General features: G+C 46.4%; 1 protein-coding gene and 4 non-coding genes across 5 annotated transcripts in view; all 5 read left to right on the top strand.

Moving 5' to 3' along the window:
• Positions 1-24,943, top strand: part of LOC148144852 (uncharacterized) — a 152,977-nt gene that overhangs the window by 17,900 nt on the left and 110,134 nt on the right. The gene's annotated exons all lie outside the window — the stretch shown is intronic.
• Positions 2,125-2,196, top strand: trnak-cuu (transfer RNA lysine (anticodon CUU)). Its single transcript has one exon. It is a non-coding gene; the product is annotated as a tRNA-Lys (tRNA).
• trnan-guu (transfer RNA asparagine (anticodon GUU)) lies at positions 15,730-15,803 on the top strand. The gene has a single exon. It is a non-coding gene; the product is annotated as a tRNA-Asn (tRNA).
• trnan-guu (transfer RNA asparagine (anticodon GUU)) lies at positions 20,787-20,860 on the top strand. Its single transcript has one exon. It is a non-coding gene; the product is annotated as a tRNA-Asn (tRNA).
• On the top strand, positions 23,323-23,394 carry trnae-uuc (transfer RNA glutamic acid (anticodon UUC)). Its single transcript has one exon. It is a non-coding gene; the product is annotated as a tRNA-Glu (tRNA).

The following is a 24,943-nucleotide window of genomic DNA, read 5'->3' as shown; positions in this document are numbered from 1 at the left end:
TGTAACCCTTTCGAAACCTGTGAAGTGATTGTATTCAAACAAACCCAGCAATAACTCACTATTTCTCAACTCCACAGACAGAGAGACCTGGGAAATGAAGCTGTCAGTGTGGTTCTTTATTCCTGGGTCGAGTGGTTAATACGATGGATTTGAGATCGATTGCGGTTTCCCCACGCAGGTGTGAACCTTGCCGACTATAGTTGAGAAATGTCGTCAAAAAGAAAGGAAGACTGTTCCCCGGTTTCTTCTTTAAGATTCACATCATTGGAGGGGTTGGAAATCTGCAACCCATTGCCTGTCAGGGTGGAACAAGCAGATACGCACAGAGCTACTTTTGAGGCTTTGAGCCAAGTGTTTGGAAATGAGACGAGAACAGTGAGGGGCGTGAAGTCGTGATCGAAATGAAGCAGGCACCTGAGGACGAATGTGTTTTATTTGCCAGTGAAAGATACTGCTTCACCAAGTTGGGACAATGGTAGGGAAGCAGTGACGGTGATTATCTTTGGCTGTTCCTCTTGAGAATGTTCCCATTGCTGCGCATGTCCGTGTTAACGTCAGAACTCTGCAGCATGGTGGCGTCAGGTACGCACAGTGCCGGGGCGCAATGGATGACGCATCTGACTCCACCTACCTCTTTGAAATGCAACTCACAGCTTCTTCACACACTCCAATTAATCTTTCTCATTGTCCTGAAGCCGGCATACGGTTTGAATTCCTGATTTGCGGGAATGGGAATCTTTTTACTGTCTCGCGTCAGTAAATGTCCCTGAGAACATCAGAGTCACGTCACAGCGCTGTCAGAGGAGGGGAAGCTGAAATCGCCCCACACGCTGCTCATGGACATATTTCACTTTCTCCAACTCACCTCCCCAACCACTGCAGCTCCTGGGAGTGGAAAGGGAACAAACACCAAAACCCAGTCTCAGCTTTGTAAATCTTCAGGAAATTAGAAATCTGTTCATCCTGTTGGATCTTCCATCCTGGCCTGACAGCGTTGATTTTAAATGGCTGTCCAGTCAGTGCCGATTCGTTTTGGCTGAAAAACATCTTCCTTATCTCATCCCAGCATTTCTTGCCACAGAGAACTGTGCGGCAGAGTTCATGTATATATTTCCTTGTATGGTATTTTGTAAATAACATTCGTTTGCGGGTTGTTTGTATCGGGTATTTCAGGTTCATTAGCCGCTGTTTAAGTGTGTTGGTAGGTTTGTGGGCTACCATGATGCTGAGAGCGTTGAGTTGTCTGGACATCATTTCCCAGATCTCTTTTATGTAAAGTAATGTGGCTAGGGTTTCTGCACACGTTGTGTCTGCTTGTGTCAGTTTGTTGATGTGAAATCGACATACTGGGTTTATTGGGTAGGCAAAAGTGCGGATTGCAGATGCTGGAAACCAGAGTTTAGATCAGAGTGGTGCTGGAAAAGCACAGCAGGTCAGACAGCTTCCGAGGAGCAGGAAAATCGACTTTTCGGTCAAAAGCCCTTCATCAGGAATGGAAGCAGGACGCCTCCAGGGCGGAGAGATAAATTGGGGGGTGGGGGTGTGCTGGGCCGAAGGTAGCAAAGAGTACAATAGGTGAATGGGGGTGGGCATGGAGGTGAAAAGTCAGAGAGGAGGGTGGAGCGGATAGGTGGGAAGGGAGATTGGCAGGTAGGACAGGTTATGAGGATAGCACTGTGCTGGAAGTTTGGAACTGAAGTAAGGTGTGGGGAGGGGAAATGAGGAAATTGGTGAAGTCTACATTAATGTTCTGGGTTTGAATTTATCCGAGGCGGAAGATGGGGCGTTCTTCCTCCAGGCATCGGGTGTGGAGGGAGCGGCGATGGAGGAGGCCCAGGACTTGCATGTCCTCGGCAGAGTGGGAGGGGGTGTTGAAATGTTGGGCCAGAGGGCGATGGGGTTGATTGTTGCGGTTGTCCTGGAAATATCCCCTCAAGTGCCGTGACTGGACTCTGCGAGGAGTCTCCAGCCTCCCCAATGTAGAGGAGACCGCATCGGGAGCAATGGATACAAGAAATGACATTGTTGGATGCACAGGTGAAAGCTTGCTGACGACCGCGGCCCAGGTTCGATTTCCGGGCAGGAAAGTAATTTTTAGGAGAACTGACAAGCGGATTCCGCATCTCCCTGGTGGTCTAGTGGTTAGGATTTGGCGCTCTTACCGCTGCGGCCCGGGTTCGATTCCCGCTCAGGGAAACCATTTTCAGGGGTGCAGGCTACCCATTCTTCTTAAATGCGCTGTGTAATTATTTACAGTCGTTCCTGGGTGCTGCAGTGTGTCGTGGCTCGTTGAAATAGTGTCCTGATTCAGATTTGTTTGTGTGTGGAGGGATGATTGCTTCTGTAGTTAAGTACTTGGTTCGTGTGTGTTGTTTTCCTGTAGAGGCTGTTTTGAATTTACCATTGACTGTTTGCTCTACTGTGACATCTAGAAATGGCACTTTGTTGTTGTTCTCCTCTTTTGTGAATTTTATGTCAGCGAGGATATTGTTGATGGTGTTGTAGGTTTCCTCTAATTTGTTTCATTTTTTGATGACAAAAGTGTCATCACTGTCGTGGACCCAAAGTTTGGGTGGATCGTTGGAAGGGCTGTTTGTTCGAGTCTCTGCATTATTGCTTCTGCGAGGAATCCTGATACTGGTGGTTTCATGGGTATTTCGTTGATTTGTTTGGAGGGCTTGTTACTGAATACGAAGTGGGTGGTAAGACACAGTTCTACGAGGTTGACAGTGCTATCTTTGCTGATGAAGTTGGTGCTGTGTTTGTGTCTCTGGTTCTTCGAGTAGTGTCTCCAGTTTTCTTTGGCCAAGTTGATGTTAATGGATGTGAACAGGGCTGTTATGTCAAAGAACAGCATTATTCCATCCTCTTCTATCTTAGTGTCTTTGGTGTTCAGGAATTCTTGGATGGAGTAAATGGAGTGGCGTGAATCTTCGACTTGGTGTTTTCAGTGGAGGCCTTTGACTAGTCTGCATATTGGTGTTCCAAATGGTGAAGCTTTGGGCCTGAGGGGGGCTCCTGGTTTGAAGAGGAGAACAACAACATAGTACCATTCTTAGATGTCACAGTAGAGCGAACAGTCAATGGGGAACTTCAAACTAGCGTCTACAGAAAAACAACACACACAAACCAAATACTTAACCACAGAAACAATCATCCCAACAACCACAAACGTTGCTGCATCAGGACATTATTTCAACGAGCCACTACACACTGCAGCACAGAGAAACTACGAAGAGCAGAAGAGGAATTCGTATATAGTGTATTTAAGGAGAACGGGTACCCAATAAACCCAGTCCACCGATTTCTCATTGATGCTTCCAAGCTGACTTTCAAAAATTCGTTTGGCCGTCCATTCTTTCCTGTTTGTTTTTGGCGGGTTTTGAAAGCTTTCGCAATCCTCTGACTGAGTATTGGAGTTGGGAAGTTATGTTGTGGCTGTACAGGACATTGGTTAGACCAGTTTTGGAATATTGTGTGCAATTCTGGTTTCCTATCAGAAGGATACTGTGAAATTTGAAAGGGTTCTGAAGCACCAGTGGGTCCACAGAGGGGAAGAGGCCCTTCTGCTGCCCTGAGTGTGGGAAGGCCTTCAGTGATTCCTCTGCCTGCTGCCGCACCAGTTGGTCCACACTGGGGAAGGCTGTTCTCCGGCCCCAAGTGCGAGATGGCCTTCAGCAGTTCTTCCCACCTGCTGAGACACCAATGGGTCCACACTGAGGAGAGGCCGTTCTTCTGCCCTGAGTGCAGGAAGGGCTTTGCTCTTTCCTCCGACCTGCTGGCCCATTGGTGAGTCCACATGGGGGAGTGGTCGTTCAGTTGCCCTAAGTGCAGGAAGTCCTTCAGCAATTCCTCAGTCCTGCTGAGGCACCAGTCCGTCCACACCGGGGAGAAGCCGTTCTCCTGCCCCGAGTGTGGGAAGGGCTTTATCCGCTCCTCCACACTGCGGAAGCACCAGCTGGTCCACACGGGGGCGGGGGGGGGGGGGGGGTTGGGGGGAGGCCATTCTGCTGACCTGAGTGCGGGAAGGCCTTCATAAATTCCTCCACCCTGCTGAAACACCTGTGTGTCCTTCAGCAGTGGGAGGCCCTTCAGCTGGCCCGAGTGTGGGAAGAGGTTCATGTTTGCTTGCAACTTGCGGAAGCACCAGCGGGGGCACTGCTGCTCATTGAGCCAGGGACTGCACATTGCCAATGAAATGATCCAAATAAACCTCAGACCGCAAGACCATCGGAGCAGAAGTTAGGCCATTGGGCCCGTCGAGTCTACTCTGCCATTCGTTAGAGACAAAATTAGTGCAGATGAGATTAGCTACAGGAAATAGGCCATTTGTCCCAACAGGTCCACACAAACCCTCCGAAGAGTAACCCATCCACACCCATTTCCCTCTAACTAATGTACCTAACTCTATGGGCAATTAAGCATGACCAATCACCATGACCTACACATCTTTGGTTTATGTAAGAAGACAGGATCGCCCAGAGAAAACACATGCAGACACTGGGAGATTGTGCAAACTCCTCACAGACAGCTATCCAAGGCTGGAATCAAACCTGGGTCCCGTGCGCTGTCAGGCTGCAGTGGTAACCACTGAGCCACTACATATTGCAACCCGAAGTTGCAAGCAGGAGGTTGGGAGAATACAGCCTCAGAATGTGGAGTAGTCAGCGTTTTGGGTATTAACCCTTCTTCAGGACTGAAACGTTAACTTCTCCATGAGAAACGATTTATGGGAATGATGCTGGGGGTTGTAGGGTTTGAGCTCCAGGGAGAGGCTGAATAGGCTGGAGCTGTTTTCCCTGGAGCATCGGAGGCAGAGGAGTGACCTAATAGAGGTTACAAAATCATGAGGGGCATGGACAGGGTAATAGACAAGGTCTTTTCTCAGGGGTGGGGGAGTCCAGAACTAGAGGGCATAGGTTTAGGGTGAGAGGCGAAATATATTAAAGAGACAACGTCTTCATGCAGGGGGTGGTACATATATGAAATGAGCTGCCAGAATATATGGGTCAGGTGCTGTCAAATGGGACTAGATTAATTTAGGATATCAGGTCAGCATGGACAAGTTGGACTGAAGGGTCTGTTTCCATGCTGTACGTGTCTCTGACTACTGGTCCTCATGTAATTTTAAAATAGGGTCCATGTAACTTTGAATAGTTCAATCTTATTGAGCTCACTTCCTGAAAAGTTTCAAATGAATCATCTGAGCGATACTGTTTAAACATGCTAAGTTGGACAAAGTATCCCATCAAGTTCAACACAAACCCAGAGTTGAAGAAGTCAGAAGTCAGAACACCAAGGGGACCAAACTGATCACAATATTCCAGGTGCAACCTTATCAACGTCCTGTATAACTACAACATAACTTGCCAACATCTATACTCAATTCCCTAACTGATGAAGGCCAGTGTGCTGAAACCTTTCTTCACTGCCTTGTGTACCAATGTAATCAGAGATATAGGACCTACTTTAAACTGATCCACAATCCAGCTTCTGGGAGCCCAGAATCAGAGTAGTGCTGCGTGAGTGTGCTGGGCACATAACCCAGAGGTCGATGGGTAAAAACCATGTGATGCTATTGCCCAATATCTCCGTAAGCTGCTTTCATTTACAATGGTGCTCTGTTCTGTATGTTGCCTTTGCATCTGCTTCCCAAAGCTTCTTCAGTGGAGGAGTGGCAGCTGGAGCCCAGGAGTTCAACGACCCGCCGGAGCTTGAGGAAGGTCCAAGCTCCAAGAAGCGGGGGGTAAGGCTGGAGGCTGGATTTGCTCAAGGCTTGTATTTTTAACTCATTTAAATGGTACCTCCTGTATGGGGCTATGGTTTACATTAAAACCGGAGGATCATATCAGAGTGTTTATATTTAGCAGCAGTAGTTGGTAAAATACACTCCCTGGAGGACCACCCTCTATGATGCTGCATTTCTTGCTTTATGCCCTTCCCCCATTTCTTATCTCCCAGCTTGGTTTTATGTTTTTTTGGTAAAATTTAATTTCATATTAATCAGACTGGGTATTGACTGTGTGCTATTAATTTGCTTCTTCGAATATTGAAAGTCAAAATTAATGGTGTAATTTCATTTCTGATGTCAGAGTTTGACATTGAATGTGCAGATGTGAATACCAGTAAGTTGTGAAAATACATCAAGAACTTGTGGTTTTTAACAAAAAGAGCAGTTCACTGATATTCATGGCATTGTCTTATTTGGGAGTGATGATTCAAATCTGACCAACAAACCGTTTCATGCAGTCACCCAATTTAGTTAAAATTTTCATTAAGTTAATTAAAGAAAAGAACTCTGGCAGGCTAAGATTTATGCAATCTATTTATAAGATTATGTCCATTGCTTGCAATATGGTCTCATCCACATTGGGGAAACTGGACGCCAACTCGCGGAACGTTTCAGGGAACAGCTCTGGGACACTAAAACTAAACGACCGACGCCCTGTGGCTGAACGCTTTAACTCGCTCTCCCATTCCGCCAAGGACATGCAAGTCCTGGGCTGCCTCCACTGCCAAGCTCTTGCTACCCGACGCTTGTAAGAAAAACACCTCACCTTCTGACTTGGGACCCTCCAACCACATGGTATCAATGTAGATTTCATCAGTTTCCTCATTTCCTCTCCCCCACCTTGTCCCAGATCCAACCTTCCAATTCGACACCAACCTCTTGACCTGTCATACCTGTCCACCTTGCTTCTCACCTATTTGCTCCACCCTCATCTCTGACCTATTACCATCAATCCCTACCTCCATCTACCTATTGCATTCCCAGCTGCCATTCATCCAGCCCCACTTCCTTCCCATTTACCTCTCAGCCCCCTTGGGCCACCCTTTATTCCTGATGAAGAGCTTATGCTCTAAACCAAGACTGTTATGAAACAACATTCTCAACAAATAGGAAATAGCTCCCAAGTCAGATTTCATTCCCTCTTCTGTTTCCCAGTTCTTTCAGAAATAAGAGATATCTTTTTCTTCCACTAGAAAGTGATCTTCCACTTTGCGCTGTCTGAAGTGTTATGCCACATTATTACTTCAGCCACCTTTTAAGAATCGTTTCAACCTGTTTTTCTAACAATTGTGGAGGTGACCAAAAGCAAACATTTCACTCCTCCTCAATGCCCCATTTCTCCTCCTATGAGCCACTTTGTCATGTTGTCTATGTTACAAGCAGCCGAGTGCACTTGGTTTCTGAATTGAAATTTGGCCATTGAAGTGATCAGAATTAATATATATCGATGGATAGCTGTGTCTGCACTAACTGTAATTATCCACCAATACGATGTCGTTTGTTCCACCAAAACTGGAAACAATGATTTGTGATTATATTGCAGTCGGATGTAGAAAATCATCCCAGCGATCTTCACGTTATTATAGTTTACTGTGGCCATACAGCATTGCGAGGCAGTTTGATGTGACTAAAACTTGGATGGAAAGAATGTAGATTGATCAGAAGTCAAAATGGCAGTGTCTCTGGCCACAATCGATCTGTCTGGCTTGATTATATGAGTGGCGGCTGTTCAAGAGCAACTTCCACTCCATCACTTCAACCAGCAAGAGGAGATAAGTGTGAACACAACATTCCAACTGTGACATATACGCATTGCTTCGATGTTATTGATCAAAATCCTGGAACTCGCTCCTGAACCTTTATTATAGACCACATCATATTTGTGAAGCAATTTAAGAGGCAGCTCACCACCACTCTTTCAAGGACGGTTTGGGAAGACTTGCTGGCAGAGCCAATGATATGCACATGATATTGGAAACAGTCTAATCGTATGGATAGATGATTGGCTAACCAATGATACAGGAGGGATAAGGGGCATGCTCAGGATCGCAACTTACAACTAGCAACGTTCCACAGGGATCAGTGCTGGGGCACAAAATTATTTACTACATGTATATGAATTACTTGGATAAGTAAAGTGAATGTACTATTGCCAAGACTGCAGTAGAGACAGTTGATTAGAATGCAGGTGGTAAGGATGACATGAACTCTTCATCCAAGTTCAGTGAGTAATCGGGAAGGCAAAAGGGAGATTGGCCTTTAAATGGAATATAAAAGTAGGGAGGTTATAGTGAACCTCCGCCTGGAGGTTTTGATTGAAAGTGCAGTGAAGATTCAACCAGCTGACATTGGATCTGAATCACATGTAGATCAGACCAGGTTTGGACAGCAGGAAACCAGATAAGTTTTTACAACAAACCACAACGATTTCATCATTTGACTCTTAATTCCAGATTTATATTGAATTCAATTCCACCATCTGCCGTGGCAGGTTTTGAACCCAAGTCCCGTGAACATTACCTGGGTGAATGGTCTGGTGACAATAAAGTGGCCATCGCCTCCCCTGAACACATTGGCATATTGTGTTCAGAGGTAACAAAGGAGCAAGAGGTTTCAGCAGCTGCTAAGTTGTTGATATTACACAAGGGAACATCAACACTCTCAGTAATGGCACATACTGAAGCCAGGGCCCTTTATCAGAGGTAAGGGCTCGGGATCCACAAGAAATAGGAACAGCAATACGCCATTCAGCCTCTTGAGCCTGCTCCTCCATTCAGTAGGATCGTGGCTGATCTGGCATTCCCCACATCCACTTTCCTGCCCTTTTCCTGTAACTGTTCATCCCCCGACTGATCACGAATCTATCGATCCTAGTTTAAATGTGTCAAGAAGGATGTCAACAGAGTTACTGGGGTTGGGGGAGGGGCGGGGGGTGCTCAGGTCGAACTTGGGGACGAAAACAATGGCTTCACACTTCACAATATTTAACTAAGGGAATGTTTATGGTTATCCAATGCTGGAAATTGGGCAGGCATTCAGATGAAATTATTGGTAAATTATGAATGACAGAGGAGTCGGGAGAGAAGTGGTGTTCAGGCACAGTTGGATATCATCAGTATAGATGCCAACACCAGCAGCTACGGTTAAATAAATAAGAACGGAAGACACTGAAAGCAGACCCTCCCAGAGGATACAGCGATATTAGAGAGGGTCAGTACTGTCATTAACTCTGATCAAGGCTGTCCGCAGGTCGACGAGGGAATGTTCATCCCTGTCACCGTTACAAAGGATGTCAAATATGACCTTGCTCAGAACTGTTTCAGGGGTAGAAACCAGACTCGAGGGCTTTCAACACAGAATTCTGGAAAAGCTGGGAATGGCTTATTCAACAATGTTGCATCCAAACCAACACTTCCATTGGTGCGATAATTATAGAAGTGTTTTGGTTTTTATTTAGATGATTCTCAGCAATACTGAGTAAGAAGCAACAAAATTAACACAAGAAATATTGCAATTGCTACAATATGCCTGCTCCCAATAGGAGGCCACCTGGTGTTCACTTAACTGTCTGCAAGGCGCAATATTGGAAAGGAATTATCCAGTTCATAGCTATAAGAGGGGAGACACAGACTGCTTGATACAAAGGGCGGGAGTCGGCCACTCGGCCCTACGAGCCTGCTGCAACATTCAATAAGATCATGGCTGATCTGAATACAACCTCAGCTCTACATTCCTCCACATCCCCGACAATCTGTCACCCACTTGGTTAGCAAGAACCTGTCTACCTCTGCCTTAAAGACTTTGAATTCACTGCCTTTTGAGGAAGACACATAACCATCAGAAAGAAAAAAAATCATCCTCATTTTTGTCTTCTACTTTTAAAATATGACCCTCTATTTTCAGATATTAAGATAGGGATACAAGCTGCATTCAAATAATACCTGTGGTACAGTAAACTATCTCAAAGTGCTTCACGTGAACATAATGAGAATTCCTCATCCTGCTCCTGTGTATTATGGTCTTAAAGCGGAGCAGTAGTCTTAAGAGGTTCTCACAAATTATTTCAGAATTCTGAAGAGGAGTTGTTGGATTGGAAACCTTAACTCTGCTTTTTCTCCACATATGCTTCCAGTCCTGCTGAGTTTTTCCAGTGTTGTCAGTTTTTGTTTCAGTTTTCCAGCATCCACAGTTCTTTGTCTTATTTATCACAGTCATTTCTTGCCTTTCCCAAGTGTCTGGAACTTCATCTCCCTGATCTACAAACTGTTCAGTTACCCTAGAAATGACCACTACCTCCTTATCAGAGTAGATCCCTTTGTTGCAAAATGATTGTTCAATTCTGTGACCAAAATAATTGCATTCGTAATTACTTACAACAGGGACTCTCAATATCTCAGGCAAGAACACAGCCAGATTTTTTCAGACAGTACATTTATGTGATTTGATACAAATCCCTATTCCCTACTTTACCAGCGTGCTGCTGGGAATGGAGGGTTTGAGTTAAGAAGAAGCTGGGACATTTTTCCAACGAAGCCTAGCAAGTTGACAGATAACTTTATAGAGATTTTTAAAATCAGGAGGGGGACAACATAAGGTGTCATTTCCTGGAGGTTCAGAATATTTTATTGCTCCAGAAGGTGTAAAAGGGGGTCAAAGATTCAGCAGAAATCGAGTAGAGCTGAGAACAGACAACATTTTCCTCTGTGGGAACAGGGGGACCAGAGGACAGAGAAATCAGGACCTGAAATCGAGCTGACACCAGACTACCATGTTATCAGTGCTTTGACAATGGAACTTCTGTGCGGGGCAGGTTGAATTATGAATTGAATAGTAACTTCCTCAAGGAGACTGTGCAAGAAGCCCAGGGCTTGTCTCTGTGGCGCAACTGGTCAGCGCGTTCGGCTGTTAACCCGGAGGTTGTTGGTTCGAGACCAGCCCGAGGCGGCGCGTTTGTTGTTCACGCTCCAACCGCTTTCTTGGCTGCAAAGATGCGCGTTTTTAATGGTGTCAGGAAAATGTTTCCCAAACGGAAATCTTTTCCACTGAGGAAGCACAAAGGGGTTTCTGAATTGATTGAATTTCTAACGTAAAGGAATGCGGATGCTGACAGTCCGAGACAGAAAGCGAAACTGCTGGAGCAACTCAGTAGTTTTGGATGTTCCTGGATGAGGAAAAAAAAGTTCTGAAATGTTGTCTCTGATTCTCTTTCTACAGATGCTGCCTGACCTGCTGAGTTGCTCCTGCAATTTCTGGTTTTGTTTTTAACTGAACGTCCATTTCATCTTTCGGGATGAAACACCCAGACCCGCCATTTGCAGATATTTAACCCTTTCGAAACCTGTGCAGTGATTGGATTCAAACAAACTCTGCAATGATTCACTCTTTCTCAGCTCCACAGGCAGAGAGACCTGGGAAATGAAGCTGTCAGTGTGGTTCTGTATTGATGGGCCGAGAGATGAATGCGATAGACATGAAATCCATTGCGGGTTCCCCACGCAGGTGTGAACCCTGCCGACTACAGTTGAGAACTGTCGTCAAAAAGAAAGGGAGATTGCTCCACGTTTTTTTTTAAGATGCAAATCAGTGGAGGGGTTGAAATATTTCAATCACATTGGGAGTGGTCGGGAATCTGCAGCCCACTGCCTGTCAGGGTGGAACAAGCAGATACCCGCAGAGCTGCTTTTGAGGATATGAGCCAAGTGTTTGGAAATGAGACGAGAACAGTGAGGGGCGTGAAGTCGTGGTCGAAATGAGGCAGGAACCTGAGGACAAAGGTGTTTTATTTGCCAGTGAAAGATACTGCTTCACAAATTTGGTACAATGGAAGGGAAGCAGTGACGGTGATTATCTTTGGCTGTTCACCTTGTGAATGTTCACATTGCTGCGCATGTCCGTGTAAACGTCAGAACTCTGCAGCATCGCGGCGTCAGGTCCGCACAGTGCCAGGGGCGCAATGGATGACGCATGTGACTCCACCTACATGTTTGAAATGCAGCTCACAGCTTCTTCACACACCCCAATTAATCTTTCTCATTGTCCTGAAGCCGGCATACGGTTTGAATTCCTGATCTGCAGGAACGAGACTCTTTTCACTGTCTCGCGTCAGTAAGTGTCCCTGAGAACATCAGAGTCACGTCACAGCGCTGTCAGAGGAGGGGAAGCTGAAAGAGCCCCACACGCTGCTCACGGGCACATTTCACTTTCCCCAACTCACCGCCCCAACCACTGCGGCTTCTGGGAGTGGAAAGGGAACAAACACCAAAACCCAGTCTCAGCTTTGTAAATCTTCAGGAAATAAGAAAACTGATTATCCCTTCCGGTCTTCCATCCTGGCCTGACAGCGTTGATTTTAAATGGCTGTCCAGTTAGTGCCGATTCGTTTTGGCTGAAAAAAATCTTCCTTATCTCATCCCAGCATTTCTTGCCACAGAGAACTGTGCGGCAGAGTTCATGTATATATTTCCTTGTATGGTATTTTGTAAATAACATTCGTTCGCGGGTTGTTTGTATAGGGTATTTAAGGTTCACTAGCCGTTGTTTAATGCTGAGAGGGTTGAGTTGTCTGGAAATCATTTCACAGATGTCTTTAATGTAAAGTAATGTGGCTAGGGTTTCTGCAGACGTTGTGTCTGCTAGTGTCAGTCTGTTGATGTGAAATCGTCACACTGGGTTTATTGGGTAGGCAAAAGTGGGGACTGCAGATGCTGGAAACCAGAGTTTAGATCAGAGTGGTACTGGAAAGGCACAGCAGGTCAGACAGCTTCCGAGACGCAGGAAAATCGACATTTCGGGCTTAAGCCCTTCATCAGGAATAGAGGCAGGACGCTTCCAGGGATGGCGAGATAAATTGGGGGGTGCTGGGCCGAAGGTAGCAAAGAGTACAATAGGTGAATGATGGTGGGGATGGAGGTGACAGGTCAGAGAGGAGGGTGGAGCGAACAGTTGAGAAGGGAGATTGGCAGGTAGGACAGGTCATGAGGACAGCGCTGAGCTGGAAGGTTGGAACTGAGGTAAGGTGGGGGGAGGGGAAATGAGGAAACTGGTGAAGTCCACATTGATGTCCTGGGGTTGAATTTATCCGAGGCGAAAGGTGGGCGTGCTTCCTTCAGGCATCGGGTGGGGAGTGAGCGGCGATGGAGGAGGCCCAGGACCTGCATGTTCTCGGCAGAGTGGGAGGGGGGTTGAAATGTTGGGCCAGAGGGTGATGGGGTTGATTGCTGCGGGTGTCGTGGAGATGTTCCCTCAAGCGCTGTGACTTGACACTGCGAGGAGTCTCCAGTCTCCCCAATGTAGAGGAGACCGCATCGGGAGCAATGGATACAAGCAATGACATTGGTGGAAGCCTTCTCACGATCGTGGCCCAGGTTCGATTTCCGTGCAGGGAAGCAATTTACATTAGAGCTGTGAGCTGGCGTTGCTGTCTCCCTGGTGGTCTAGTGGTTACGATTCGGCGCTTTCACCGCTGCGGCCCGGGTTCGATTCCAGGTCAGGGAAGTGTTTCTCTGTGAATCGTTTGCCTACCCATTCTCCTTAAATGTGCTGTACAGTTCCTTATTGGCCTTCGTCGTTACTGGCGACTGCAGTGTGTCGTGCCTCGTTGAAATAGTGTCCTGATTCAGCTTGTTTGTATGTGTAGGGATCATTGCTTCTGTAGCTAAGTACTTGATTCGTGTGTGTTGTTTTCCTGTCGACGCTGTTTTGAATTTACCATTGACTGCTCGCTCTACTGTGACATCTAGGAATGGCACTTTGTTGTTGTTCTCCTCTTTTGTGAATTTTATGCCAGTAAGGATATTGTTGATGGTGTTGTAGGTTTCCTCTAATTTACTTCATTTTTTGATGACAAAAGTGTCATCACTGTGGCGGACACAAAGTTTGGTTTGGATCGTTGGAAGGGCTGTTGGTTTGAGACTGCATTATTGCTTCTGCTAGGAATCCTGATACATGTGGTTTCATGGGTGTTTCGTTGATTTGTTTGAGGCTTGTTACTGAATATGAAGTGGGTGGTTAAGGCACAGTTCCACGAGCTGGATAGTGCTATCTTTGCTGATGAAGTTGGTGCTGTATTTGTGTCTTTGGTTCTTCGAGTAGTGTCTCCAGTTTTCTTTGGCCACGTTGATGTTAATGGATGTGAACAGGGCTGTTATGTCAAAGGACATCATTATTCCATCCTCTTCTAACTTAGTGTCTTTGGTGTTCAGGAATTCTTGGATGGAATAAATGGAGTGGCGTGAATCTTCGACTTGGTGTTCTAGTCTTCAGTGGAGGCCTTTGACTAGTCTGTATATTGGTGTTCCAAGTAGTGAGACTATGGCCTGAGGGGGGCTCCTGGTTTGAAGAGGAGGAGAACAACAACAAAGTGCCATTGTTAGATGTCACAAGAGAGCGAACACTCAACAGTGAACTTCAAACTAGCGTCTACAGAAAAACAACACACGCAAACCAAGTGCTTAACCACAGAAGCAATCATCCCAACACCCACAAACGAAGCTGCATCAGGACATTATTTCAATGAGCCACTACACACTGCATATAGAGGATTATAAAATCATGAGGGATACGGATGAGGTGAACAGCAGGTGTCCTTTCCCTCAGCTGGGGTTTTCAGGATCAGGGAGCAAATATTTTGAGGTGAGTAGAGAAAGATTTTATAAAGACAGGACAAGGATCGTTTTTTAAGAGAGTGGCCTGAGTGCAGAATGAATGTCCAGAAGAAGTCATAGAGTCATAGAGATGTACAGCACAGAAACAGACTGTTTGGTCCAACTTGTCCATGCCGACCAACTATCCCAAAACAATCTAGTCCCACCTGACAGCGCACGGCCCCATATCCCTCCAAACCCTTCCTATTCATACACCTAACCAAATGCCTTTTAAATGTTGCAATCGTACTAGACTTCACCACTTCCTCTGGCAGTTCATTCAATAAACGTACAATCCTCTGCGTGAAAACGTTGCCCCTTAGATCTCTTTTGTATCTTTCCCCTCTAATGCTAAACCCATGCCCTCTCGTACTGGACTCCCCCACCCCTGGGAAAAGAGTTTGTCTATTTATCCTATCCATACCCCTCATGATTTTATACACGCAGAGTTACAACGTTTGGATAAGTACATGAATATGAAAGGTTCGAAGGTTTATGGGCAAACACTGGTAGGTGGGACGAGTTTAGTTTGAGAACATACTCAGCATGGACGAGTTGGATGAAGGGTCTGTTCAGTGCTGTCATACTCTGTGACTGACCTGTACTGGTCTTAAAACCATTTTCTTACCTCCCCCCATAACAATCCACTTCTTTGTTGTTCAAAACTCAGATGAATTTAGCCTTGAATATGTTCAATGACCCCACTTCTGAACTGAATTCCGCTTCGTAATATACCATTTGCCTCACTCATTGCCTGCTGCATCTGCCCGACAACTGGCATTGACTGGAATGGAGGGACTCTGACACCCCTTTATACATCCACACATCATTCCTGATGAAGGGCTTGTGCCCGAAACGTTCACTGTCCTGCTCCTCAGATGCTGCCTGACCTGTTCTGCTTTTCCAGTGCCAGATTTTTCGACTTTCACCTCTAGTCCTCACTTTCTCCACATTCCAATATATCACCATTTAAACAATGCACTGCTTTTTTTTTTAAACAGCCAAGGCTATAACTGCACATTGCGGCACTGCACTTGCCATGTGTTTGCCAATTGAGATACAGACCTGGACCAACTTCGGGAAGAGGCAAAACACTGAGTTCTGAACAAAAACGGTAGCACACTCAAAACGTCGGCTCTGTATACCTTTCCACGGATGCAGCTCGACCCGTTGGCTTTCTGCAGTATTCGCCGTGTTTGAACTGATAGAAGACAATGGTAATTCTGGGTGGGAAGGTTAAATTATTAATTGAATAGTAGCTTCCTCAACGAGACTGTGCGGGCGCTGGGCGGACCTGTCTCTGTGGCGCAATTGGTCAGCGCGTTCGGCTGTTAACCGGAAGGTTGGTGGTTCGAGACCACCCAGAGACGGGGCGTTTGCTGGTCACGCTCCTACTGCTTTCTTGGCTGCAAAGATGCGCGTTTTTAATGGTGTCAGGAAAATGTTTCCCAAACGGAAATCTTTTCCACTGAGGAAGCACAAAGGGGTTTCTGAATTGATTGAATTTCTAACGTAAAGGAATGCGGATGCTGACAGTCCGAGACAGAAAGCGAAACTGCTGGAGCAACTCAGTAGTTTTGGATGTTCCTGGATGAGGTAAAAAAAGTTCTGAAATGTCTCTGATTCTCTTTCTACAGATGCTGCCTGACCTGCTGAGTTGCTCCTGCAATTTCTGGTTTTGCTTTTAACTGAACGTCCATTTCATCTTTCGGGATGAAGCACCCAGAATCGCCATTTGCAGATATTTAACCCTTTCGAAAACTGTGAAGTGATTGGATTCAAACAAACTCTGCAATGATTTACTCTTTCTCAGCTCCACGGGCAGAGAGACCTGCGAAATGAAGCTGTCAGTATGGTTCTGTATTGGTGGGCAGAGTGGTGAATGCGATGGACATGAAATCCATTGCGGGTTCCCCACGCAGGTGTGAACCCTGCCGACTACAGTTGAGAACTGTCGTCAGAAAGAAAGGGAGATTGTTTCACGGATTTTTAAAGATGCAAATCAGTGGAGGGGTTTAAATATTTCAATCACGTTGGGACTGATCGGGAATCTGCAACCCACTGCCTGTCAGGGTGGAACAAGCAGATATCCCCAGAGCTGCTTTTGAGGATATGAGCCAAGTGTTTGGAAATGAGACTAGAACAGTGAGGGGCGTGAAGTCGTGGTCGAAATGAGGCAGGCACCTGAGGACAAAGGTGTTTTATTTGCCAGTGAAAGATACTGCTTCACAAAGTTGGGTCGATGGAAGGGAAGCAGTGATGGTGATTATCTTTGGCTGTTCACCTTGTGAATGTTCCCATTGCTGTGCATGTCCGTATAACGTCAGAACTCTGCAGCATGGCGGCGTCAGGTCCGCACAGTGCCAGGGGCGCAATGGATGACGCATGTGACTCCACCTACATGTTTGAAATGCAGCTCACAGCTTCTTCACACACCCCAATTAATCTTTCTCATTGTCCTGAAGCCGGCATACGGTTTGAATTCCTGATCTGCAGGAACGAGACTCTTTTCACTGTCTCGCGTCAGTAAGTGTCCCTGAGAACATCAGAGTCACGTCACAGCGCTGTCAGAGGAGGGGAAACTGAAAGAGCCCCACACGCTGCTCACGGGCACATTTCACTTTCCCCAACTCACCGCCCCAACCACTGCGGCTCCTGGGAGTGGAAAGGGAAGAAACGCCAAAACCCAGTCTCAGCTTTGTAAATCTTCAGGAAATAAGAAAACTGATTATCCCTTCCGGTCTTCCATCCTGGCCTGACAGCGTTGATTTTAAATGGCTGTCCAGTTAGTGCCGATTCGTTTTGGCTGAAAAAATCTTCCTTATCTCATCCCAGCATTTCTTGCCACAGAGAACTGTGCGGCAGAGTTCATGTATTTCCTTGTATGGTATTTTGTAAATAACATTCGTTTGCGGGTTGTTTGTATAGGGTATTTAAGGTTCACTAGCCGTTGTTTAATGCTGAGAGGGTTGAGTTATCTGGAAATCATTTCACAGATGTCTTTAATGTAAAGTAATGTGGCTAGGGTTTCTGCAGACGTTGTGTCTGCTAGTGTCAGTTTGTTGATGTGAAATCGTCACACTGGGTTTATTGGGTAGGCAAAAGTGGGGACTGCAGATGCTGGAAACCAGAGTTTAGAGCAGAGTGGTACTGGAAAGGCACAGCAGGTCAGACAGCTTCCGAGGAGCAGGAAAATCGACATTTCGGGCTTAAGCCCTTCATCAGGAATAGAGGCAGGACCCTTCCAGGGATGGCGAGATAAATTGGGGGGTGCTGGGCCGAAGGTAGCAAAGAGTACAATAGGTGAATGGGGGTGGGGATGGAGGTGACAGGTCAGAGAGGAGGGTGGAGCGAACAGTTGAGAAGGGAGATTGGCAGGTAGGACAGGTCATGAGGACAGCGCTGAGCTGGAAGGTTGGAACTGAGGTAAGGTGGGGGGAGGGGAAATGAGGAAACTGGTGAAGTCCACATTGATGTCCTGGGGTTGAATTTATCCGAGGCGAAAGGTGGGCGTGCTTCCTTCAGGCATCGGGTGGGGAGTGAGCGGCGATGGAGGAGGCCCAGGACCTGCATGTTCTCGGCAGAGTGGGAGGGGGGTTGAAATGTTGGGCCAGAGGGTGATGGGGTTGATTGCTGCGGGTGTCGTGGAGATGTTCCCTCAAGCGCTGTGACTTGACACTGCGAGGAGTCTCCAGTCTCCCCAATGTAGAGGAGACCGCATCGGGAGCAATGGATACAAGCAATGACATTGGTGGAAGCCTTCTCACGATCGTGGCCCAGGTTCGATTTCCGGGCAGGGAAGCAATTTACATTAGAGCTGTGAGATGGCACTGCTGTCTCCCTGGTGGTCTAGTGGTTAGGATTCGGAGCTTTCGCCGCTGCGGCCCGGGTTCGATTCCCGGTCAGGGAAGTGTTTCTCTGTGAATCGTTTGCCTACCCATTCTCCTTAAATGCGCTGTACAGTTCCTTGTTGGCCTTCGTCGTTACTGGCTACTGCAGTGTGTCGTGCCTCGTTGAAATAGTGTCCTGATTCAGCTTGGTTTTATGTGTAGGGATCATTGCTTCTGTAGCTAAGTACTTGATTCGTGTGTGTTGTTTTCCTGTCGACGCTGTTTTGAATTTACCATTGACTGCTCGCTCTACTGTGACATCTAGGAATGGCACTTTGTTGTTGTTCTCCTCTTTTGTGAATTTTATGCCAGTAAGGATATTGTTGATGGTGTTGTAGGTTTCCTCTAATTTACTTCATTTTTTGATGACAAAAGTGTCATCACTGTGGCGGACACAAAGTTTGGTTTGGATCGTTGGAAGGGCTGTTGGTTTGAGACTGCATTATTGCTTCTGCTAGGAATCCTGATACTTGTGGTTTCATGGGTGTTTCGTTGATTTGTTTGAGGCTTGTTACTGAATATGAAGTGGGTGGTTAAGGCACAGTTCCACGAGCTGGATAGTGCTATCTTTGCTGATGAAGTTGGTGCTGTATTTGTGTCTTTGGTTCTTCGAGTAGTGTCTCCAGTTTTCTTTGGCCACGTTGATGTTAATGGATGTGAACAGGGCTGTTATGTCAAAGGACATCATTATTCCATCCTCTTCTAACTTAGTGTCTTTGGTGTTCAGGAATTCTTGGATGGAATAAATGGAGTGGCGTGAATCTTCGACTTGGTGTTCTAGTCTTCAGTGGAGGCCTTTGACTAGTCTGTATATTGGTATTCCAAGTAGTGAGACTATGGCCTGAGGGGGGCTCCTGGTTTGAAGAGGAGGAGAACAACAACAAAGTGCCATTGTTAGATGTCACAAGAGAGCGAACACTCAACAGTGAACTTCAAACTAGCGTCTACAGAAAAACAACACACGCAAACCAAGTGCTTAACCACAGAAGCAATCATCCCAACACCCACAAACGAAGCTGCATCAGGACATTATTTCAATGAGCCACTACACACTGCATATAGAGGATTATAAAATCATGAGGGATACGGATGAGGTGAACAGCAGGTGTCCTTTCCCTCAGCTGGGGTTTTCAGGATCAGGGAGCAAATATTTTGAGGTGAGTAGAGAAAGATTTTATAAAGACAGGACAAGGATCGTTTTTTAAGAGAGTGGCCTGAGTGCAGAATGAATGTCCAGAAGAAGTCATAGAGTCATAGAGATGTACAGCACAGAAACAGACTGTTTGGTCCAACTTGTCCATGCCGACCAACTATCCCAAAACAATCTAGTCCCACCTGACAGCGCACGGCCCCATATCCCTCCAAACCCTTCCTATTCATACACCTAACCAAATGCCTTTTAAATGTTGCAATCGTACTAGACTTCACCACTTCCTCTGGCAGTTCATTCAATAAACGTACAATCCTCTGCGTGAAAACGTTGCCCCTTAGATCTCTTTTGTATCTTTCCCCTCTAATGCTAAACCCATGCCCTCTCGTACTGGACTCCCCCACCCCAGGGAAAAAGACTTTGTCTATTTATCCTATCCATACCCCTCATGATTTTATACACGCAGAGTTACAACGTTTGGATAAGTACATGAATATGAAAGGTTCGAAGGTTTATGGGCAAACACTGGTAGGTGGGACGAGTTTAGTTTGAGAACATACTCAGCATGGACGAGTTGGATGAAGGGTCTGTTCAGTGCTGTCATACTCTGTGACTGACCTGTACTGGTCTTAAAACCATTTTCTTACCTCCCCCCATAACAATCCACTTCTTTGTTGTTCAAAACTCAGATGAATTTACCCTTGAATATGTTCAATGACCCCACTTCTGAACTGAATTCCTCTTCGTAATATACCACTTGCCTCGCTCATTGCCTGCTGCATCTGCCCGACAACTGGCATTGACTGGAATGGAGGGACTCTGACACCCCTTTATACATCCACACATCATTCCTGATGAAGGGCTTGTGCCCGAAACGTTCACTGTCCTGCTCCTCAGATGCTACCTGACCTGTTCTGCTTTTCCAGTGCCACATTTTTCGACTTTCACCTCTAGTCCTCACTTTCTCCACATTCCAATATATCACCATTTAAACAATGCACTGCTTTTTTTTAAACAGCCAAGGCTATAACAACACATTGCGGCACTGCACTTGCCATGTGTTTGCCAATTGAGATACAGACCTGGACCAACTTCGGGAAGAGGCAAAACACTGAGTTCTGAACAAAAACGGTAGCACACTCAAAACGTCGGCTCTGTATACCTTTCCACGGATGCAGCTCGACCCGTTGGCTTTCTGCAGTATTCGCCGTGTTTGAACTGATAGAAGACAATGGTAATTCTGGGCGGGAAGGTTAAATTGTTAATTGAATAGTAGCTTCCTCAACGAGACTGTGCGGGCGCTGGGCGGACCTGTCTCTGTGGCGCAATTGGTCAGCGCGTTCGGCTGTTAACCGGAAGGTTGGTGGTTCGAGACCACCCGGAGACGGGGCGTTTGCTATTCACGCTTCTACTGCTTTCTTGGCTGCAAAGTTGCGCGTTTTTAATGGTGTCAGGAAAATGTTTCCCAAACGGAAATCTTTTCCACTGAGGAAGCACAAAGGGGTTTCTGAATTGATTGAATTTCTAACGTAAAGGAATGCGGATGCTGACAGTCCGAGACAGAAAGCGAAACTGCTGGAGCAACTCAGTAGTTTTGATGTTCCTGGATGAGGTAAAAAAAGTTCTGAAATGTCTCTGATTCTCTTTCTACAGATGCTGCCTGACCTGCTGAGTTGCTCCTGCAATTTCTGGTTTTGCTTTTAACTGAACGTCCATTTCATCTTTCGGGATGAAGCACCCAGAATCGCCATTTGCAGATATTTAACCCTTTCGAAAACTGTGAAGTGATTGGATTTAAACAAACTCTGCAATGATTTACTCTTTCTCAGCTCCACAGACAGAGAGACCTGGGAAATGAAGCTGTCAGTGTGGTTCTGTATTGGTGGGCAGAGTGGTGAATGCGATGGACATGAAATCCATTGCGGGTTCCCCACGCAGGTGTGAACCATGCCGACTACAGTTGAGAACTACCGTCAGAAAGAAAGGGAGATTGTTCCACGGTTTTTTTAAAGATGCAAATCAGTGGAGGGGTTGAAATATTTCAATCACATTGGGACTGATCGGGAATCTGCAACCCACTGCCTGTCAGGGTGGAACAAGCAGATATCCCCAGAGCTGCTTTTGAGGATATGAGCCAAGTGTTTGGAAATGAGACGAGAACAGTGAGGGGCGTGAAGTCGTGGTCGAAATGAAGCAGGCACCTGAGGACAAAGGTGTTTTATTTGCCAGTGAAAGATACTGCTTCACAAAGTTGGGTCGATGGAAGGGAAGCAGTGACGGTGATTATCTTTGGCTGTTCACCTTGTGAATGTTCCCATTGCTGCGCATGTCCGTATAACGTCAGAAGTCTGCAGCATGGCGGCGTCAGGTACGCACAGTGCCAGGGGCGCAATGGATGACGCATGTGACTCCACCTACATGTTTGAAATGCAGCTCACAGCTTCTTCACACACCCCAATTAATCTTTCTCATTGTCCTGAAGCCGGCATACGGTTTGAATTCCTGATCTGCAGGAACGAGACTCTTTTCACTGTCTCGCGTCAGTAAGTGGCCCTGAGAACATCAAAGTCACGTCACAGCGCTGTCAGAGGAGGGGAAGCTGAAAGAGCCCCACACGCTGCTCACGGGCACATTTCACTTTCCCCAACTCACCGCCCCAACAACTGCGGCTTCTGGGAGTGGAAAGGGAACAAACACCAAAACCCAGTCTCAGCTTTGTAAATCTTCAGGAAATAAGAAAACTGATTATCCTTTCCGGTCTTCCATCCTGGCCTGACAGCGTTGATTTTCAATGGCTGTCCAGTTAGTGCCGATTCGTTTTGGCTGAAAAAAATCTTCCTTATCTCATCCCAGCATTTCTTGCCACAGAGAACTGTGCGGCAGAGTTCATGGATTTCTTTGTATGGTATTTTGTAAATAACATTCGTTTGCGGGTTGTTTGTATAGGATATTTAAGGTTCACTAGCCGTTGTTTAATGCTGAAGGGTTGAGTTATCTGGAAATCATTTCACAGATGTCTTTAATGTAAAGTAATGTGGCTAGGGTTTCTGCAGACGTTGTGTCTGCTAGTGTCAGTTTGTTGATGTGAAATCGTCACACTGGGTTTATTGGGTAGGCAAAAGTGGGGACTGCAGATGCTGGAAACCAGAGTTTTGATCAGAGTGGTACTGGAAAGGCACAGCAGGTCAGACAGCTTCCGAGGAGCAGGAAAATCGACATTTCGGGCTTAAGCCCTTCATCAGGGATAGAGGCAGGACGCTTCCAGGGATGGCGAGATAAATTGGGGGGTGCTGGGCCGAAGGTAGCAAAGAGTACAATAGGTGAATGGGGGTGGGGATGGAGGTGACAGGTCAGAGAGGACGGTGGAGCGAACACTTGAGAAGGGAGATTGGCAGGTAGGACAGGTCATGAGGACAGCGCTGAGCTGGAAGGTTGGAACTGAGGTAAGGTGCGGGGAGGGGAAATGAGGAAACTGGTGAAGTCCACATTGATGTCCTGGGGTTGAATTTATCCGAGGCGAAAGGTGGGGCGTTCTTCCTTCAGGCATTGGGTGGGGAGTGAGCGGCGATGGAGGAGGCCCAGGACCTGCATGTTCTCGGCAGAGTGGGAGGGGGGTTGAAATGTTGGGCCAGAGGGTGATGGGGTTGATTGCTGCGGGTGTCGTGGAGATGTTCCCTCAAGCGCTGTGACTTGACTCTGCGAGGAGTCTCCAGTCTCCCCAATGTAGAGGAGACCGCATCGGGAGCAATGGCATTGACATTGGTAGAAGCCTTCTCATGATCGTGGCCCAGGTTCGATTTCCGGGCAGGGAAGCAATTTACATTAGAGCTGTGAGAAAGCGCTGCTGTCTCCCTGGTGGTCTAGTGGTTAGGATTCGGCGCTTTCACCGCTGCGGCCCGGGTTCGATTCCCGGTCAGGGGAGTATTTTTCAGTGGTTCTTTTGCCTACCCATTCTCCTCAAATGCGCTGTACAGTTACTTATTGATCTTCGTCGTTACTGGCTACTGCAGTGTGTATTGCCTCGTTGAAATAGTGTCCTTATTGAGGCTTGTTTGTATGTGTAGGGATCATTGCTTCTGTAGCTAAGTACTTGGTTCGTGTGTGTTGTTTTCCTGTAGACGCTGTTTTGAATTTACCATTGACTGTTCGCTCGACTGTGACATCTCGAAATGGCACTTTGTTGTTGTTCTCCTCTTTTGTGAATTTTATGCCAGTAAGGATATTGTTGATGGTGTTGTAGGTTTCCTCTAATTTACTTCATGTTTTGATGACAAAAGTGTCATCACTGTGGTGGACACAAAGTTTGGTTTGGATCGTTGGAAGGGCTGTTGGTTTGAGACTCTGCATTATTGCTTCTGCTAGGAATCCTGATACTGGTGGTTTCATGGGTGTTTCGTTTATTTGTTTGTAGGGCTTGTTACTGAATATGAAGTGGGTGGTTAAGGCACAGTTCCACGAGCTGGATAGTGCTATCTTTGCTGATGAAGTTGGTGCTGTGTTTGTGTCTTTGGTTCTTCGAGTAGTGTCTCCAGTTTTCTTTGGCCACGTTGATGTTAATGGATGTGAACAGGGCTGTTATGTCAAAGGACAGCATTATTCCATCCTCTTCTAACTTAGTGTCTTTGGTGTTCAGGAATTCTTCGATGGAGAAAATGGAGTGGCGTGAATCTTCGACTTGGTGTTTTAGTCTTCAGTGGAGGCCTTTGACTAGTCTGTATATTGGTGTTCCAAGTAGTGAGACTATGGCCTGAGGGGGGCTCCTGGTTTGAGGAGGAGGAGAACAACAACAAAGTGCCATTCTTAGATGTCACAGAAGAGCGAACAGTCAATAGGGAACTTCACACTAGCGTCTACAGAAAAACAACACACGCAAACCAAGTGCTTAACCACAGAAGCAATCATCCCAACACCCACAAACGAAGCTGCATCAGGACATTATTTCAATGAGCCACTACGCACTGCATATAGAGGATTATAAAATCATGAGGGATACGGATGAGGTGAACAGCAGCTGTCCTTTCCCTCAGCTGGGGGTTTCAGGATCAGGGAGCAAATATTTTGAGGTGAGTAGAGAAAGATTTTATAAAGACAGAACAAGGATCGTTTTTAAGAGAGTGGTCTGAGTGCAGAATGAATGTCCAGAAGAAGTCATAGAGTCACAGAGATGTACAGCACAGAAACAGACTGTTTGGTCCAACTTGTCCATGCTGACCAACTATCCCAACCCAATCTCGTCCCACCTGACAGCACACGGCCCCATATCCCTCCAAACCCTTCCTATTCATATACCTAACCAAATGCCTTTTAAATGTTGCAATCGTACTAGACTTCACCACTTCCTCTGGCAGTTCATTCAATAAACGTACAATCCTCTGCGTGAAAACGTTGCCCCTTAGATCTCTTTTGTATCTTTCCCCTCTAATGCTAAACCCATGCCCTCTCGTTCTGGGCTCCCCCACCCCTGGGAAAA

Source organism: Chiloscyllium plagiosum, unplaced genomic scaffold (assembly GCF_037043375.1).
Source record: "Chiloscyllium plagiosum isolate Xiang-an unplaced genomic scaffold, Cpla_swu_hap1 HiC_scaffold_27, whole genome shotgun sequence".
Lineage (NCBI taxonomy): Eukaryota > Metazoa > Chordata > Chondrichthyes > Orectolobiformes > Hemiscylliidae > Chiloscyllium > Chiloscyllium plagiosum.
Note: the sequence above shows the minus strand (reverse complement) of the source record. Positions and strands in the feature narration are given on the sequence as shown.